At 36.5% G+C, this 17,957-nt stretch overlaps 1 pseudogene; it reads right to left on the bottom strand.

Moving 5' to 3' along the window:
- Positions 1–223: 223 nt before the first annotated feature.
- On the bottom strand, positions 224–1,272 carry LOC123936683 (annotated as a pseudogene).
- Positions 1,273–17,957: the final 16,685 nt, after the last annotated feature.

Raw genomic sequence — 17,957 nt, 5'->3', positions numbered from 1 at the left:
CTGAATAATATTCCATTATTTTAAAGATCTTATTTATCTATTTATTTATTTATTTCACACTACAATAGTTACTTTTATTTGTTCAAGGGCTCATATTGCAAGCATTAAACTAAGCATGGGCTTTGATTCCGTGAGCCCAGATTCACATATTTAGGAACTGTGATTCATGTATATGGATGAAAAACTAAAGTCTCACAATTAATCACATTGTAGTTTTAAATTTCTATAGCCTAGAAGCTAGGAGTCGCAGATCTTTTAGGTCTTTCTGGATGTCCCACAAGGTATCTGCACTTTTCTTGAGCTCGGCAATCTCATCATATTTCAGCTTCTGGTTGATCACACTGGTTAAGCCCTGAGTGTTCAGGATACAAGGAAGGGTCAGGAAGACTTCATTCTCAATGCCATACAACCCCTTTACCATTGCTGACACTGGATGAATCCTGGATAGATTTTCCAACATGGATTCAATGAGATCAGCCACACTTAATCCAATAGCCCAGTTCGTATATCCTTTTAGCTTGATGACTTCATAGGCACTTTCCACCACCATCTTATGCACTTCCTTCCAATTTTCACTGTCATTGTCTGTTCCCACTTCTGGATTCAGTTTCTGAGGAGAATGCCTGCCACAGTCACTCCACTCCACATAGCCACACTTGAATCACCATGTTCTCCCAAAATCCATCCATGGCAGCTGCTAGGATGAATGTCAAGTTTTTCAGCCATAAAATAGCAAAATCTAGCAGAATCCAGATTACACCCACTTCCAATCACATGATGCTTGGGTAGTCCACTTAGTTTGCAGGTAACATATGTGAGAATATCCACTGGGTTGGAAACCACAATTATGATACAATCAGGACTGTACTTGTGTATCTGCGGAATAATGAATTTGAAGACATTAACATTCATCCTCACCAAATTGAGCCAGCTCTCTCCCTCCTGCTGGTAGACTCTTGCAGTCACCACCACAACTTAGAATTGGCAGTCACAGAGTAATCTTTATCTGTCACAATTTTAGGTGTCTGAAGAAATAAGCTCCCATGCTACAGATCCATCATTTCTCCTTTGAGTTTATCTTCCAAAACATTCACAAAGGCAAGTTCATCAGCTAGGGACTTTCCCAGAAAGCTGATGGCACAGGACATACCAACTTGTCCAACACCCACTGCAGTGATCTTATTGTTTGGGACAGCTGCCTCTTCTTCTCCAACTGGTGCAATCAGTTTTTCCTTAAGAGTTGCCATTGTGCCCGGAGGGAACCCGCTTGAAGGGCCCCCGGGGAGAAGACAATGTTCGCTGTAACTATTTATTTATTTGACGGAGAGAGAGCACAAGCAAGGGGAGCAGCAGAGGGAGAAGGAGAAGCAGACTCCTCACTGAGCAGGATATATATATTATATATTTATATATACAGATATAGATTTTATTAATTCATTAATAATATATAATTGATAATAATTATATATGTATATATATGTGTGTGTGTATATATATATATATATATATATATATATATATATGTGGTTTTTTTTCCCCTCTGAAATGTGTGTGTGTGTGTGTGTGTGTGTGTGTGTACCACATTTTTATCTGTTCATCAATCAGTGGACACTTGGGCTGCTTCCATATCTTGGATATTGTTGATCATGCCACTGTAAATACCAGGATACAGGTACTCTTTCAGATCACTATGTTTGTATCATTTTGGTAAATACCTAGTATTACAATTGCTGAATAGTAGGGTAGTTTGATTTTTAACTTTTTGAGGAAACTCCATACCTCTTTCCAGAGTGGCTTCACCAGTTTTCGTTCCCACAAACAGTGTAAGAGTGTTCCCCTTTCTCCACAACCTCGCCAACACCTGTTGTTTCTTGTGTTGTTAATTTTAGCCATTCTGACAGGTGTGAGATGGTATCTCATTGTAGTTCCCTGATGATGAGTGATGTTGAGTATCTTTTCATGTGACTGTAGACACTTTTTGATGGACTTCTTTTGGCTTCTCCTTTGTTCTTCTAATTGCTTGAAAAAAAAATCTTATTTTCAGGAAATAGATATCATTGACTTACTCAGTTTTTCCTCCGGTCCTTTTAATTAGCACAGATAATTCCACGAATAGTCCACGGTTTTAAAATTGTTCAGCTTTTTTTTCCACAGGAAACCTTCTAATCCAAAAGTGATTGTGAGCCACATAAGCTCCACCTAAAAGCAATGACTAAAAGTATTAATTTAAAATATGGAAAACACGGGTCCTGCTGTCCTTATCTGTGGCCAAACTGATTCTTTCTTTTATCACTTCACATGCAGTTTGATTATAAAATTCCACCTGAAACTAGAACAAATGCAGAGTATGAATGGGATTGGTTGGAGCTGCTGGAGTTATACAATAGTGTTCATTAACAGAATTATATCCTTTTAGAGCCAGATGATAAACATGCTTCCAGTTGAATACAAAATCTGATTATTAGTGGCTGCTTGCAAGTCTGTGCTGAGAAGACTCCACCTGTGGGCTAAATGAATAAGCAATCCTTCGCTAATTATTGGTATATGCAAGGGCACACCATAGGGTAGTGGCTGTTTCTGAGCTCAATGTTCGCACACATTGCCCTCGAGAAACTTTAATGGGGATACCAGGGAACCCAGTTCCACCACTAACTAGCTGTGTAAACTTGGCTAGTTACTACCTTGTGCCTTTTTCTTTATTTATTTTATAGGACCAATATTACTACTTCTATAAGGATTTTTTGGGGGGTTGGGGGGAGAAGGAGTGGTGATAAATAAAGCAAACTTGGTAGGTTGCTTAGCAGAGTACCTAACAAAAATTAAGGAATTGTAATGCTAATTGTTGTAACAACCACGGCATGCAAGCCATCAGCATCATTTTTGCCTGTGCTAAGAACTTTATACCTTTTATGGGATTTTTGTTTTGTTTTGTTTTGTTTTTTTCTTTTCTTGCAGTGATAATAGAAAATAGTTCTTTTTACAAATAGATAAATGAAGAGATATAACTATTGAGAGTGCTATGGTGCCTTACATATGCCCAAAAGTTAATTTTGGCAGCAGAAGTAAAACCAGATATGTGATTTACTGAGTATAGTTATTTACATCTGTTATCCTGAGTATGTCTATACTCATTATTGTAATAATAATGTGCTTTTGTAGCATAAATAAAATTGATATATTTTTGTTTTGAACAAGATATTTCTTAAAGCTCCATTTATAATTATCTGAACTTGAGATCAGTTAAATGAATATAGATATTACCCCATGAGTGAAAATTTTCTTTTTCTTTTTTTTAAGATTTTTAAAATTTATTTGACAGAGAGAGAGAAAGATCACAAGTAGGCAGAGAGTTAGGCAGAGAGAGAGGGGGAAGCAGCCCCTGTCCACCCCCACAGAGAGCCCAATGTGGCGCTCGATCCCAGGACCCTAATATCATGACCCAAGCCGAAGGCAGACGCTTAACCCAGTGAGTCACCCAGGCACCTCATGAGTGGAAATTTTCTTAGAAAAACTTTATAAGTTACTTCTTTTAGGAAGAAAGTCAACAAAGTCACTTTAATCATTGATAAAGATGGATATGAAGTATGTTTACATTAAAATTATCAGAATATTAATCAGAAATATTTTTATTGTTAGTATAGACAACAACAAAAATTACAACAATTAAACAAATATCTTCCTCTGTAAAAGTAAGTAAGTGGATAGACCAATGGATCATAGATATCTCTCACCTGTCTGAATGGGTCTTAGGAGTAAATAAGCTAATGATAAGAGCCTCCTAAAATTTCAGCCTTCAGGGACAAAGTAAAATATTCCAATAACATGTACCGGTTATGCTATGCTAAAAAATCCCCATACTGGGGCACCTGTGTGGCTCAGTCAGTTAAGCAGCTGCCTTTGGCTCAGGTCATGATCCCAGGGTTCTGGGATCGAGCCCTGCATCAGGATCTCCACTGAGCAGAGAGCCTGCTTCTCCCTCTCCCTCTGCCTGCTGCTCTGTCTACTTGTGCTCTTTATCTCTCTGTTGAATAAATAATAAAAATCTTAAAAAAAAAATCCCCATACTCATTTTCTACTTGAAGGTAGATGAGGACACCTTTGCAACACCTTTGCAGCATCATTGAAGGAGTGTTCTTTGCCACAGCATTGTTAACTGGGTTGACCTTGTGGTTTTCTCTGTCAATGACCTGCAGGCAGAGTCGCAGTTTCTGTATTCTTGTGATATTAAAAGAAATATATGTTCTCTTAAGAAAAATTGGTTTCATGACAATGGAGAGAATTAAGAAAGTAAAACTGTGTAATAATTTTAAGCCTAGATAATATTTACAGTTAATAAAACTATCACTAGTAATGATTTTAAATAGTAAAGAGATGTCTATGAGATCATGGTCACCTCAACTACCAGGTTTGCCAGTTTGGCATTTCTTTCCTTTGTTTTCTCAACCTGTTTCATTTGGGCTGTGTTCAGAGGTGGAAAGTTCCTCCCATCTGTACCAATTTATTCTATTCTCTTTTTCCCCAATGTCAAACATAGGTCTGGAAATTCTTTTACGTGCCCCAAATATTTTTAAGGAGCTTGCCTAAATTCTACCCATCTACTTATCATCATAAGAACTTTATCTATTAGTAATAGAAAAATAGCAGAAATGTTAAAATGAATGTCCTTCTTTTCACAAATAGCAAGTTTGAAGACTGTGGCTTTTACCCCTATCATTCTTTATAAGAATAATAGAGCACTTTATAGATTGATTTTTCCTGACACAAGCTATCCTTTTATTCCCTTTTTTGAAAGCAGAAATTGCTCACAGGAAGGTTTGGCTTATTTATTAATACTGAAATATGCTTTTTTTTTCCTTTTATTTCGGGTTTGCAAAGGATGTTTGAGAGGATCTAGAATAATGCCTTTCTCTCTTTCCCAAAACAATATTGCCAGGTCTTTCAGTGGATGATAAATTTCAGAACTTTGGATTATTCACATACTGACTTAACAATGTTCAACTCTTACCCATTTTAATGAATTGTTTAAATATATTTTTGGATTTTAGTTTTATACATAAGTGGCCTCCAGTTATGCTTCTAAAGCTAAAACCAAGAATAAACTAAGCACAACACAGCTTTATTTTAGGAGTCTAAAAATTTAATTTAAATTCTATGATTTTTAGTAGAAAACCAATAACTATGTAAGTAGAGTGGGTAAAAATAATCAAGGGGGAGAAGAATGTGTATGTGCAGTGTAAAATTACAATGAACACTGACAAAGATATAAACAAATAAGCAGATTTCAGAAATGGTATCAGTTGATTGGCAAAGATGTATTACAGTAGGATTAGTCACAGATACAAACAATTTACAGGATAATTAGAAATACTCTTTGGCATATTGACTGACCATTAAAAACTAAATTCATTTTAATAAATCTATAATTATGATTCTGTGTATGATGGATTTGTTTATGAGCCTCTTTCTCTTTCATCTCCATACTTGTGCATGCATGTCCCTCAAGGATAGAAAAGCACAAAGGTGCTTCAATTTTAGAATTCATGTTCTAGAATCATGTTTAGAAATCATGTTGCTGTTGTGATTGTTGATGTTCTAATAATAAGAAGAAAAATTGAGTGGTGATTCAAATTAACAAGAATGTTGGCCATTTTTTTGCAAACAAGTTTAACTGCCTACATTTGTACCTAGGTCATTTAAAACTCGTCTTCCATTTTACATTTTTGCATAAAGTGTATTCCAATGACATAAAAGTTATGCAAAATTTGTCAAAAATTGTCAAATATGTAGAGGTTTTTGAAATATTAATCTTATGACTTATTGGTTGGCCTTTCTGGTCTGGTCACAATGATATTTTTCTCTACTTTAAGATTTAACATTGGGGCACCTGGGTGGCTCAGTGGTTTAAGCCTCTGCCTTCGGCTCAGGTCATGATATCAGGGTCCTAGGATCGAGCCCTGCATCGGGCTCTCTGCTCAGTGGGGAGCCTGTTTCTCCCTCTCTCTCTGCCTGCTTCTCTGCCTACTTGTGACCTCTCTCTCTGTCAAATAAATAAATAAAATATTAAAAAAAAAAAGATTTAACATTAAGTTTACATCAGTGTCACCAGAAGATGACTTTTTTTAAATTTTGGTTATACTATATTTTATGAAATTCAAAAGAATTAGTTGACCAGTTGACTATGTGATGAATCTAATATCAGTTCAGCATAGCATTCAATTGTATTCAATTTCTAACGCTTCATGACATGTGAATTTGTTAGATTGGTATATCAGGGAAATTTTGAAACTTCACTAAAAATGTTTTGACACTGTCTATAGAAAGCAATATTAGTACTTTTTTTGAGAAATATTCTGATATGGAAACACATACTTGAAACTATTAAGACAATTTACATTTTTATTTAACTAGAAGTTCTAATTATTTTATCTAAATCTGAGAAATCTGCTTTCTGAATATGAAATATCAACTAGCTATTATACATTCTTGGTGCTCAGAAATATTTATGTGCATTTAAGTACTTATTTCACATTCTTGAAAATAGAATCATACTTGGAGAGACTTTGAGAAAATTGTTAATTGATATTTATATAAAAATTCCAGCACGTGCTTCAGTAAAGATTTCTTTTAGAAGTAAATACATTTTTATAAATCCTCTTAAGAAAAATAAAATTAGATATATTTTCTATGCATATATCCTATGTATAGTAGTCTCTAGTTAAATGCAATATTATTACAGATAATTTTTAAAGTATATAAAAATAACCTTATTTTCTAATGGCATGATTTTGTATGTTGATAAACATCAGATGGCTGGATGATGACAATATGAAAATTAATAATAAAATTGGCTGTTACTCAGGGGCGTCTGGGAGGCTCAGTGGGTTAAAGCCTCTGCCTTCAGCTCAGGTCATGATCTCAGGGTCCTGGGATCGAGCCCCGCATCGGGCTCCGCGGGGAGCCTGCTTCCTCCTCTCTCTCTCTGATTGCCTCTCTGCCTACTTGTGATCTCTGTCTGTCAAATAAATAAATAAAATCTGTAAAAAAAAAATGGCTATTACTCAGAAACAAACACTATGCGTTTTGTGCGTATATTGTTTTCATTTCTAAATAATTTTTCAGATAACATCTTTTCAAATATTAAAACAATGATGCTGAAATGCTATCCAGATGTCATAACCAAAAATTTAGAGCACTTATTCAGTGTTAAATTGGATAAAAAGAATAAAAAGAAAGTAAAAAAGACAATTTTGTTTAAAGTGATTACACTAAATTATAAGATAACTGGCTTAGGAAATATTTTGGGAAAATACATTAATAAAATATTCCTGCTGGTTAGTTTTTTTTTTTTTTCTAAACCAAAACAAAACAAACTCATTATTTGGTTGAAGAGACCTCTTAAATCCACTGGAAATATCTTATCACAATAATCTTAATTGTAAACTAGAAATGTTGAGTATGAAAATTCTTAATTATAAGCATTTGGTAGTTAAATGCAAAATGTTAAAAGTTTGTAGCTGGGAAAAAAATTTAGCAGTCTTTTGAAAAAATGTACATTCACATCAGTATTACTAAACAGAAGCCTCAAGTAGGGCACATCTATTCAAGAGCTTCCTTTTCCTTCCCCTCTCTTCATAGCAATCCAACTGTGTTAAATCATGCAAAGAGAAAACGAACAAATAATTCACTCCAAGGCTGGAAATCAATGTTGCAGAATACCTGAGAGATAGAGGCCACTCATCAGCAAGCCCAACCAGGCATTAAGAAATTAATGCTGAATAACCAAGAGGATAGGAACCTGCTGTGGTTGTTTGGTTCAACGCTTCATGGGGTTTGGCTCACACAGAGCACATATACTTCAGAAATGTGAGGTGGATGGTGCTTTCTTACTTAGTCTTAGATGTGTCTTTGAAGCAGTAATTGGTTGTTGAAATGAGTTGCTCACAATACACTTAGAATTTAATATCCTAAAGTGTAGGCTAGAGAGGACTGGTTGTTATTTTTGCTTCAAAAATTGGTGGCTTAGTTTGTGTTGTTGACATTTAAAGCACTCTTGGAAAAACAGAAAATTCTGGGACTGGAACAAAGAATTACAATTCCCCTAGAACGTATTTGGGGTGGGGGAAAAGAGATCTAAAACTTGAAACTTGAGAAGGGTTAAAGCAGACAGTGTATCTGAAAAAGCTCAGAAGACTTCTTTTATTCTCTCTCCAAAACATCCCTTTTGTTTTGTTTGAGCTAAAAGTCCCAGATGGGAAGAAGCACGGCAACAACTTAAAAGAAACCACAGCTCTATTTATTTTTCAATCACTACGCAGCTGCTTTTAGATTTCTTCTGAGTATGAGCATTTTTCCACAGAATTTAGAAATATTTTTAATAAGATGCTATGCAATGTAAGTTATCTAGAAAGAAATCCAAAGCTATTAATTTTTGCAAATTGTGTGTTCTTACTTATTTCAGCACACCTAAACTAATTCAACATTTGTTTATGCAACTTCATTGCGCAGAACACAAGATGAATATTATTAATTTTCAGAAAATTTGTTCTCAAATACCAAATGGAATAGGAATATATAAATGTCAGTCAATGTGTGGTACTTCTTTGTCATCTGTGTTTATTTTATCTAGCTATATCTGGCTTCAAAAATGGTAATCTTGTGATGGCAAATGTTTGACTGTGACAAAGTTTGAATTAAATAATACAGAAAATAAAATAAACTGAAAATAATTTCCTTTCTCATGTTCTAGGATGTTAGAAATGTCAATTTGGATCAATACGTAATCAACATAATTGATTATGGGTGATTTTGAATTGTATCCAAATATTTATTGAATACCTTTTAGACACATGTACTTCTTTGATGATATACAAACATCTGAACCTGACCTCTCTTTTTTTAAAAATTTTATTTATTTATTTATTTGACAGACAGAGATCACAAGCAGGCAGAGAGGCAGGCAGAGAGAGGTGTTGGGGGAAGCAGGCTCCCTGGCACACAGAGAGCCCGATGTGGGGCTCGATCCCAGGACACCGGGATCATGACCTGAGCTGAAGGCAGAGGCTCAACCCACTGAGCCACCCAGGCGCCCCCTGACTTCTCTCTTAAAGAAGACTTTTATGTCCTCTGTCTGGAATTCTCCTTTCCAGATATGTGCATGGCTTTCTCCCTGAACTCCTTCACGTCTTTACCACAACACTACTTACAGCTGCATAGTTTGTGGCCAGCACACTCAGAGGCCTCATGCACATAGATTACATTATGAATGATGCTCTCTGAAGCAGCTAATGCTGCAACTCTTATAACTATATAGATTTATATCATCCTATGAAAGAGACCTACCTTTTGTATTATTTAAAACTGAAACTCCCCTCTCCAATTTTCCCTTTCCCCTTCCCTTTGTAGGGTAAATCTCCATAGTACATGAAACATATTTACCTTAATGCTTCTGCCTGTCTCCCCTTTTAGAATATAAACTCCATGAAGGTATGAGCTGTTGCCTATTTCCATATAGGTACATTTTTAACATCTATAACAGTGATATATGCTTATTAAATAAGCAAACAATTGGTGCCATATCTTATACAGAGTGTTTAATTGATGGGGAGACTGGGTAAGAGAGACAGACATAGAGACAGAGGATAGAAGGAGCGAGAGAGTTAGAGAGATTTAACTTAAAGATCTTATGGGGTGCCTGGGTGGCTCAGTGGGTTAAAGCCTCTGCCTTTGGCTCAGGTCATGATCCCAGGGTCCTGGGATCCAGCCAGGTGTCAGGTTCTCCACTCAGCCGGGAGCCTGCTTCCCTTCCCCTCTCTCTGCCTGCCTCTCTGCCTACTTCTGATCTCTGTCTGTCAAATAAATAACTAAAATCTTAAAAAGAAAAAAAAAGATCTTATGGTGCAGATGAGAATAGACAAGAACAAACTTTAGGGGCTCCTGGATGGTTCAGTTGGTTAAGTATTAAGTTGTGACTTCCGTGGATTCTGAGGCTCATGGTTTGGGGACACAGTTTGAGAAATACTGTTGAGGTCAGGTCTTGATGCAAGGTCCTGGGATCTAGCATCACATTGGGCTCCCTGTTCAGTGGGGAGTCTGCCTCCCCATCTCCCTTTACCTGCCTCCCTGCTCATGCTCTCTCTTTCAAAAAATAAATAAAACATTTTTAAGAAAAATCTTTTTTTTTTTTTAAGATTTTTTATTTATTTATTTGACAGAGAGAGAGATCACAAGTAGACAGAGAGGCAGGCAGAGAGAGAGAGATGGAAGCAGGCTTGCCGCTGAGCAGAAAGCCCGATGTGGGGCTCGATCCCAGGACCCTGAGATCATGAACCGAGCCGAAGGCAGCGGCTTAACCCACTGAGCCACCCAGGCGCCCCAAGAAAAATCTTTCAAATCAGAAAGACAAAGACAACAATCAAGTCAGATTCACAGCATGGATATAGTTTGTACTGTTGATGTAAAACAAAGTAACAGTGCATAAGGACTAATTCAAATATTATAAATAGAGATTCAGTGCAGCTAAAAAAAAAGTGAATATAATAATTTAGGATATTCCCATCCTTCTCAACATAGTCACTACAAAAAGATTTTATTTTCTTGAAATTATGGTGTAAGAGGAGGTTTATAGTTCAAAAGGACTAGCAAGTTTCTTCCTTGGTCATCTCGAAGATGTTTAAAAAAAAAAAAAAAAAAGTCCGACCATGACTGTTTCTCATAAGGGATTCTATAGTCATCCTAGTATATAAGGGATAACGGATGAGGAAAAAAAAATAAGGAATCATTACAATGTTTACCTCACTGATGAAAAAATATTTTAGATCCAATTGATTGCCAGCTACATGGATATATTAGAGTTAAAATAGTAATTACGCCTTTCAGTGATTTTCTTGGTTTCTATTCACAGAATATGGAGTATAATATCTGTCATTATTTTTGCTTTTTCTACATAAGATGGTTAACTAACTAGTATGATAATTGACAAAATATGTGTGCATTAAACATCAATAAACTATCTTTCATATGTGTTAATTATTGGAGGTTTTGTAACTTGGGGATAGTAGGATAATTCAATAATAATTTTGAAAATGTTGATCTTGAAAATTATAAAAATACTAAATAAGACTAAAAAACATCAAAACCCCTTACTAAAATCTAAATCCTCTTAAATAATTCTGCTAAAGTAGCAGAATGTCAGGGTGCCTGGGTGGCTTAGTCAGTTAAGCATATGCCTTCTGCTCAGGTCATGATCCCAGGGTCCTGGGATAGAGTCCCATGTTGGGTACCCTGTTCAGTGGGGAGCCTGCTTCTCCATCTCTCCCTTGCTCATGCTCTCTCTCTTGCTCTCTCTCACTTTCTCTCTCAAATAAATAAAATCTTATTTTAAAAAGTAGCAAAATTTATTTTAAAGAAATATTCAAAGTATAATATGATACTTTACTAAAACTATTCGCTTTAAAATTATCATGTTAATATTTTAATCAATTCTTGATTTTTATGTACTCTTCATTATCAGAACAAAAAAAGGTCTTAGATGATTTCAGTATGTCATTCTGGTTGTTATTGTTTGTAATAGATCAAAAACAGTAAACAGGTTTGTATGACAAAGGATCAAAGTATGGTCTCATAAAAACTTTTGTTTACACAAAATAATCTGCAAGATTTTGTAATAGCTTTCAAGAGAAACTAGTTCTATGAGCAAAAGTTAACCCGACAAATAATCATTTTACTTTTGCATTTTACTGGCTAATAGGAGACCTAGCTAGGACTCATAACCGTGGTTACTACAAATGGTCCATAATCATTTTTAAAGGACTCTGAAGGGAACCATGGGTGGCTCAGTGGGTTAAAGCCTCTGCCTTTGGCTCAGGTCATGATTCTAGGGTCCTGGGATCGAACCCCGCACTGGGCTCTCTGCTTAGCAATAAGCCTGCTTCCTCCTCCTCTTTCTCTCTCTCTGCCTGCCTCTCTGCCTACTTGTGATCTCTGTCTGTCAAATAAACAAATAAAATCTTTAAAAAACAATTAAAGGATTCTAAAAATAGGAAAGGAAGGTTGATATCAATGCTCACATGAGATTTGATTTTAAAAAATTCTAAACATGTTTTCTTTTTCTACCTTTCTGTGCATTTTACTAATTGCTTCTTCTTTTAATTTTCTAAATTTTTTTCAGTGTTCCAAGATTCATTGTTTATGCACTACCCCCAGGATTTCATGCAATACATCCCCTCCTTAATGCCCACCACCAGGCTCACCCATCCCCTCCCACCTCCTCTCCCTTCCAAAACCCTCACTTTGTTTCTCAGAGTCCTTAGTCTCTCATGCTTTGTCTCCCCCTCTGATTTTTCCCCAAATCACTTTTCCTTTCCTTCTCTTAATGTCCTCCATGTTATTCCTTATGCTCCACAAATAAGTGAAAACATATGATAATTAAGTTTCTCTGCTTGACTTATTTCACTCAGCATAATCTCCTCCAGTCTTGTCCATGTTGATACAAAAGCTGGGTATTCATCATTTCTGATGGAGACATAATATTTCATTGTATATATGGACCATATATTCTTTATCCATTTATCTGTTGAAGGGCATCTTGGTTCTTTCCACAGTTTGATGACTGTGGCCTTGACTGCTATGAACATTGGGGTACAGATGGCCCTATGACCACTACATCTGTATCTTTGGGGTAAATAATGAGTAGTGCAATTGCTGGGTCATAGGGTAGCTCTATTTTAATTTCTTTTTCTTTTTTTTTTTGAGATTTTATTTATTTATTTGACAGAGAGAGATCACAAGTAGGCAGAGAGGCAGGCAGAGAGAGAGGGAGAAGCAGGCTCCCTGCTGAGCAGAGAGCTGGATGTGGGGCTCGATCCCAGGATCATGACCTGAGCTGAAGGCAGAGGCTTTAACCCACTGAGCCACCCAGGTGCTCCTCTATTTTAATTTCTTAAGGAATCTCCACACTGTTTTCCAAAGTGGCTGCACCAACTTGCATTCACACCAACAGTGTAAGAGGGCTCCCCTTTCTCCACATTCTCTCCAACACTTGTTGTTTACTGTCTTGTTAATTTGAGGCATTCTAACTGGTGTAAGGTGGTATCACAATGTGGTTTTGACTTGAATCTTCCTGATGGCTAGTGATGATGAACATTTTTTCATGTGTCTGTTAGCCATTTGTATGTCTTCTTTGGAGAAGTGTCTGTTCATGTCTTCTGCCCATTTTCTGGTAAAATTATCTGTTTTATGTGTGTTGAGTTTAAGTAGTTCTTTACAGATCTTGGAGATCAACCCTTTGTCTATACCATCATTTGCAAATATCTTCTCCCATTCCGTGGGTTGTGTCTTTGATTTGTTGACTGTTTCCTTTGCTGTACAGAAGCTTTTGATCTTCTTTAAGTCCCAAAAGTTCATTTCCACTTTGTTTCCTTTACATTTGGAGACATGGCTTGAAAGAAGTAGCTGTGATGTCAAAAAGGTTACTGCCCATGTTTTTCTCTAGGATTCTGATGGATTCTTGCCTCACATTGAGGTCTTTGATCCATTTCAAGTTTATCTTTGTGTATGGTATAAGAGAATGGTTGAGTTTTATTCTTCTATACATAGCCATCCAATTTTCCCAGCACCATTTATTGAAGAGACTGCCTTTTCTCCACTGTATATTTTTTCCTGTTTTATTGAAGGTTATTTGACCATAGAGTTGCAGGTCCATATCTGGGCTCTCTACTCTGCTCCGCTGGTCTATGTGTCTGTTTTTGTGCCAGTATCATGCTATCTTGGTGATCACAGCTTTGTAGTAAAGCTTGAAATCAGGCAATGTGATGCCCCTAATTTTGTTTTTCTTTTCCAACATTTCCTTAGCAATTTGGGTCTCTTCTGGTTCCATACAAATTTTAGGATTGTTTGTTTCAGCACTTTGGAAAATGCCAGTGGAACTTTGATCATAATGACATTGAAAGTATAGATTACTCTGGGCAGTATAAGAATTTTAACAACGTTTATTCTTCCTATCCATGAGCATGGAATGATTTTCCATCTTCTTGTGCTTCTTCATTTCTTTCAGGAGTGTTGTGTAGTTCCTCAAGTACAGATCCTTTACTACTTTGGTTAGGTTTATTTCCAGGTATTTTATGGTTCTTGGTGCTATAGTAAATGGAATCAGTTCTCTAATTTCCCTTTCTATATTTTCATTGTTAATGTATAAGAAAGCAACTGATTTCTGTGAATTCATTTTGTATCCTGCCACATTACTGAATTGCTGTGTGAATTCTAGTACTTTGAGGGTGGTCTTTTTAGGTTTTGCATTAAAGTATCATGTCATCTGTGAAGAGACAGAGTTTGACTTCTTCTTTGCCAATCTGAATACATTTTATTTATTTTTTGTTTTTTGATTGCTATTTCTAGGACTTCTAGTACTATGCTGAACAACCGTGATGAGATTGGGCATCCTTGTAGAGTTCCTGATCTCAAAGGGAAGGCTGTCAGCTTTTCTCCATTGAGAATGATATTCACTCTGGGTTTTCCATAGATAGATTTTATGAATTTGAGGAATGTTCCCTCTATCTTATACTTGGAAGAGTTTTAACCAAGAGCGAATGCTGTGTTTTGTCAAATGCTTTTTCTGCATCAATTGAGAGGACCATGTGGTTCTTCTTTCTTCTCTTATTGAGTTGTTCTATCACATTGATTGATATCTGAATGTTGACCCACACTTGCATTCCAGGGATAAATCCCACCTGGTCATGGTGGATAATCTTTTTAATGTACTGTTGGATCCTATTATCTAGGATCTTGTTGAGAACCTTGGCATCCATATTCACCAGGGATGTGGGTCTGAAATTCTCCTTTCTGATGCGGTCTTTCCCTGGTTTGGGGATCAGGGTAATGCTGGCTTTATAGAAAGAGTCTGGAAGTTTTCCTTCTGTTTCTATTTTTTGAAACAGCTTCAGGAGAATAGGTATTATTTCTTCTTTGAATGTTTGGTAGAATTCCCTGGAGAATCCATCAGGTCCTGGGCTCATGTTTTTTTGGGAGGTTTTTGATCCCTGCTTCAATCTTGTTACTAAATATTGGTCTGTTCAGGTTGTCAATTTCTTCCTGTTTCAGTCTTGGAAGTTTATAGGTTTCCAGAAATGCATCCATTTCATCTAGGTTGCTTAACTTATTGGCATATAATGTTGATAATAACTTCTGATGATTATTAATATTTCCTTGGTGTTAGCCATGATCTCTCCCCTTTATTCGTAATTTTATTAATTTGGGTCCTCTCTCTTTTCTTTTGGGTTAGTTTGGCCAGTGGTTTATCACTTACTGATTTTTTTAAAAAACCCAGCTTCTAGTTTCATTGATGTGTTCTACTGTGTCTCTAGTTTTTATTTCATTGACCTCTGCTTTAATCTTGATTATTTCTCTTCTTGTGTGTGGGGTTGGCTTAATTTGTGGTTGATTTTCCTGTTCTTTAAGGTGTAAAGAGAGCTAGTGTATTCTGTTTTTTTCTGTTTTTGTTTGTGTTTTTGTTTTTGTTTTAATGAGGCTTGAATGGCTATTTATTTCCCTCTTAGGACCAGTTTTACCGTGTCCCATAGGTTTTGAACCAATGTGTCTTCATTCTCATTGGATTCCATAAATTGTTTAAGTTCTTCTTCCATTTCCTGTTTGATCCAAACATTCTTGGGCAGGATGGTCTTTACCTTTCACGTGTTTGAATTCCTTCCAAAGTTTTTCTTGTGGTTGAATTCAAGTTTCAAAGCATCTTGGCCTGAGAATATGCAAGCAATAATTTCAATCTTTTGATATCAGTCAAGCCCTGATTTGTGACCCAGTATATGATCTGTTCTGGAGAATATTCCATGTGTGCTTGAGAAGAATGAATATTCTGTTGTTTTATGTTGGAATGTTCCGCATATATCTATGAGATGCGTCTGGTCCAATGTGTCATTCAAAGCTCTTGTTTCTTTATTGGTTTTCTGCTTGGATAATCTGTCTATTACTGAGAGTGGTGTATTAAGGTCCCCTACAATTGATGTATTCATATCAATATGACCAATTTTTTTGAAGATTTTATTTATTTATTTGACAGACAGAGATCACAAGTAGGCAGAAAGGCAGGCACAGAGAGAGGAAGGAAAGGAGGCTCCCTGCTGATGAGCGAGCCCAACTTGGGGCTTGATCTCAGGGCCCTGGGATCATGACCTGAGCTAAGGCAGAGGCTTTAACCCACTAAGCCAGCCAGGTACCCCTCAATATGACTCTCTATTTTGATTAAGAGCTGGCTTATATGTAGTTGGCTGCTCCCATATTGGGGGCATAAATGTTTACAATTGTTAGACTTTCTTGGTGGATAGACCTTTAAGAAAGACGTAGTGTCCTTCTGTATCTCTGACTGCAGTCTTTAGTTTAAAATCTAATTTGCCTGATACAAGAATTGTTACCGCAGCTTTCTTTTGAGGCCTGTTGTCATGAAAGATGGTCCTCTATCCCTTCATTTTCAGTCTGGTGGTATCTTTACGTTACAAATTTGTCTCTTGTAGAGAGCATATGGTTGGCTCCTGTCATTTTATCCAGTCTGCAACCCTGTGACTTTTAATGGGAGCATTTAGGCCATTCACATTGAGAGTGATTATTTAAAGATAAGTTTTTATTAACATCATGTTGCCTGCAAAGTCCTTGTTTCTATAGATTGTCTCTGTACGTTTCTGTTCTATGTCACTCTTGGGTTCTTTCTTCTTTTATAGAACTCCCCTTAATATTTCTTGTAGTCCCAGCTTGGTGGTAACATACCCTTTAAAACCTTGCCAATCTTGGAAGCCTTTATCTCTCCATCCATTTTGAATGTCAGCCTTGCTGGATAAAGCATTCTTGGGTGCATGTTATTCTCATTTAGTGCCCTGAATATGTCTTGCCAGCTCTTTCTGGCTTGCCAGTTTTCTGTGGACAGGTATGCCATTATTCTGATGGTCCTTTCTCTGTACATAAGGAATCTCTTCCTCCCAGCTACCCTTAAGAACTCTTGTCTGAAATTATGATTCATGAATTTCACAATTTAGTGTCTAGATGTCTTTCTAGAGTTGTTGATTTGGGAGGGTGTTCTTTCTGCCTCTAGGGCACAAACACTTGTTCCATTCCTCAGATTAGGGAAATTTTTATTCAGAATTTGTTCAACTACATCTTCTAGTCTTTTCTCTTTTTCTACCCCCTCAGGGATCTCAATCATTCTGATTTTGGAACATTTCATGGCATCTTTTATTTCCCTAATTCTGTTTTTATGTCTTCTACACTGTTTGTTCCAGACCTTCTCCTTGGCTCCTTCTTTTCTATCATTTTGTCTTTTAGATCATTATTTCTATCTTCTGCTTGGTTACCCTAGCTATTAGAGTTTTAGATTAAATAGGATCTCATTGATAGTATTTTTTAACTTCTGTCAGAATTGTTGTGACCCCTAGAGATTCTATGTTTTCACTAATGGTCTTCTCCAACCTAGCCATTGCCTGGATAATTGTTACCTTGAATTCCATTTCCAACATACTGTTTATGTCCATATCCAATAGTTCTGTGGCAGAGGATACAGTCTCTGATTTTTTTCCTCTCTTGGATATTCCTCCTTCTAGTCATTTTGGTGAGAGGTGGTTGAGGGAATATATAGCTGAATATATCAACCACAATCCAGGCAAGGTGTACCCTCTTTCACACTCTTTTCTTAGGGAGGTTTTTTCAAGTTATGCTCAATTCTTGAAGACTTGAAGAGGATATGTTCAAGTCTTGAGTGCTCTAGTCCAGAGAAGGCTTATGGAGACACGACAATCAAATATAATATGGTATCCTGGATGGGCTCCTTATCTTATTCCATTTTCAACACTCTTCTTTTTACAGATCCAAATTTATGACATATCTCTTTTCCCTCAAGCCAAGCCCACCACACAGGCAGCTCTGGTTGATCCCAACACTGGCAGAATTGAACCCACAGCTGTTCA

Source organism: Meles meles, chromosome 2 (assembly GCF_922984935.1).
Source record: "Meles meles chromosome 2, mMelMel3.1 paternal haplotype, whole genome shotgun sequence".
Taxonomy (NCBI): domain Eukaryota; kingdom Metazoa; phylum Chordata; class Mammalia; order Carnivora; family Mustelidae; genus Meles; species Meles meles.
Note: the sequence above shows the minus strand (reverse complement) of the source record. Positions and strands in the feature narration are given on the sequence as shown.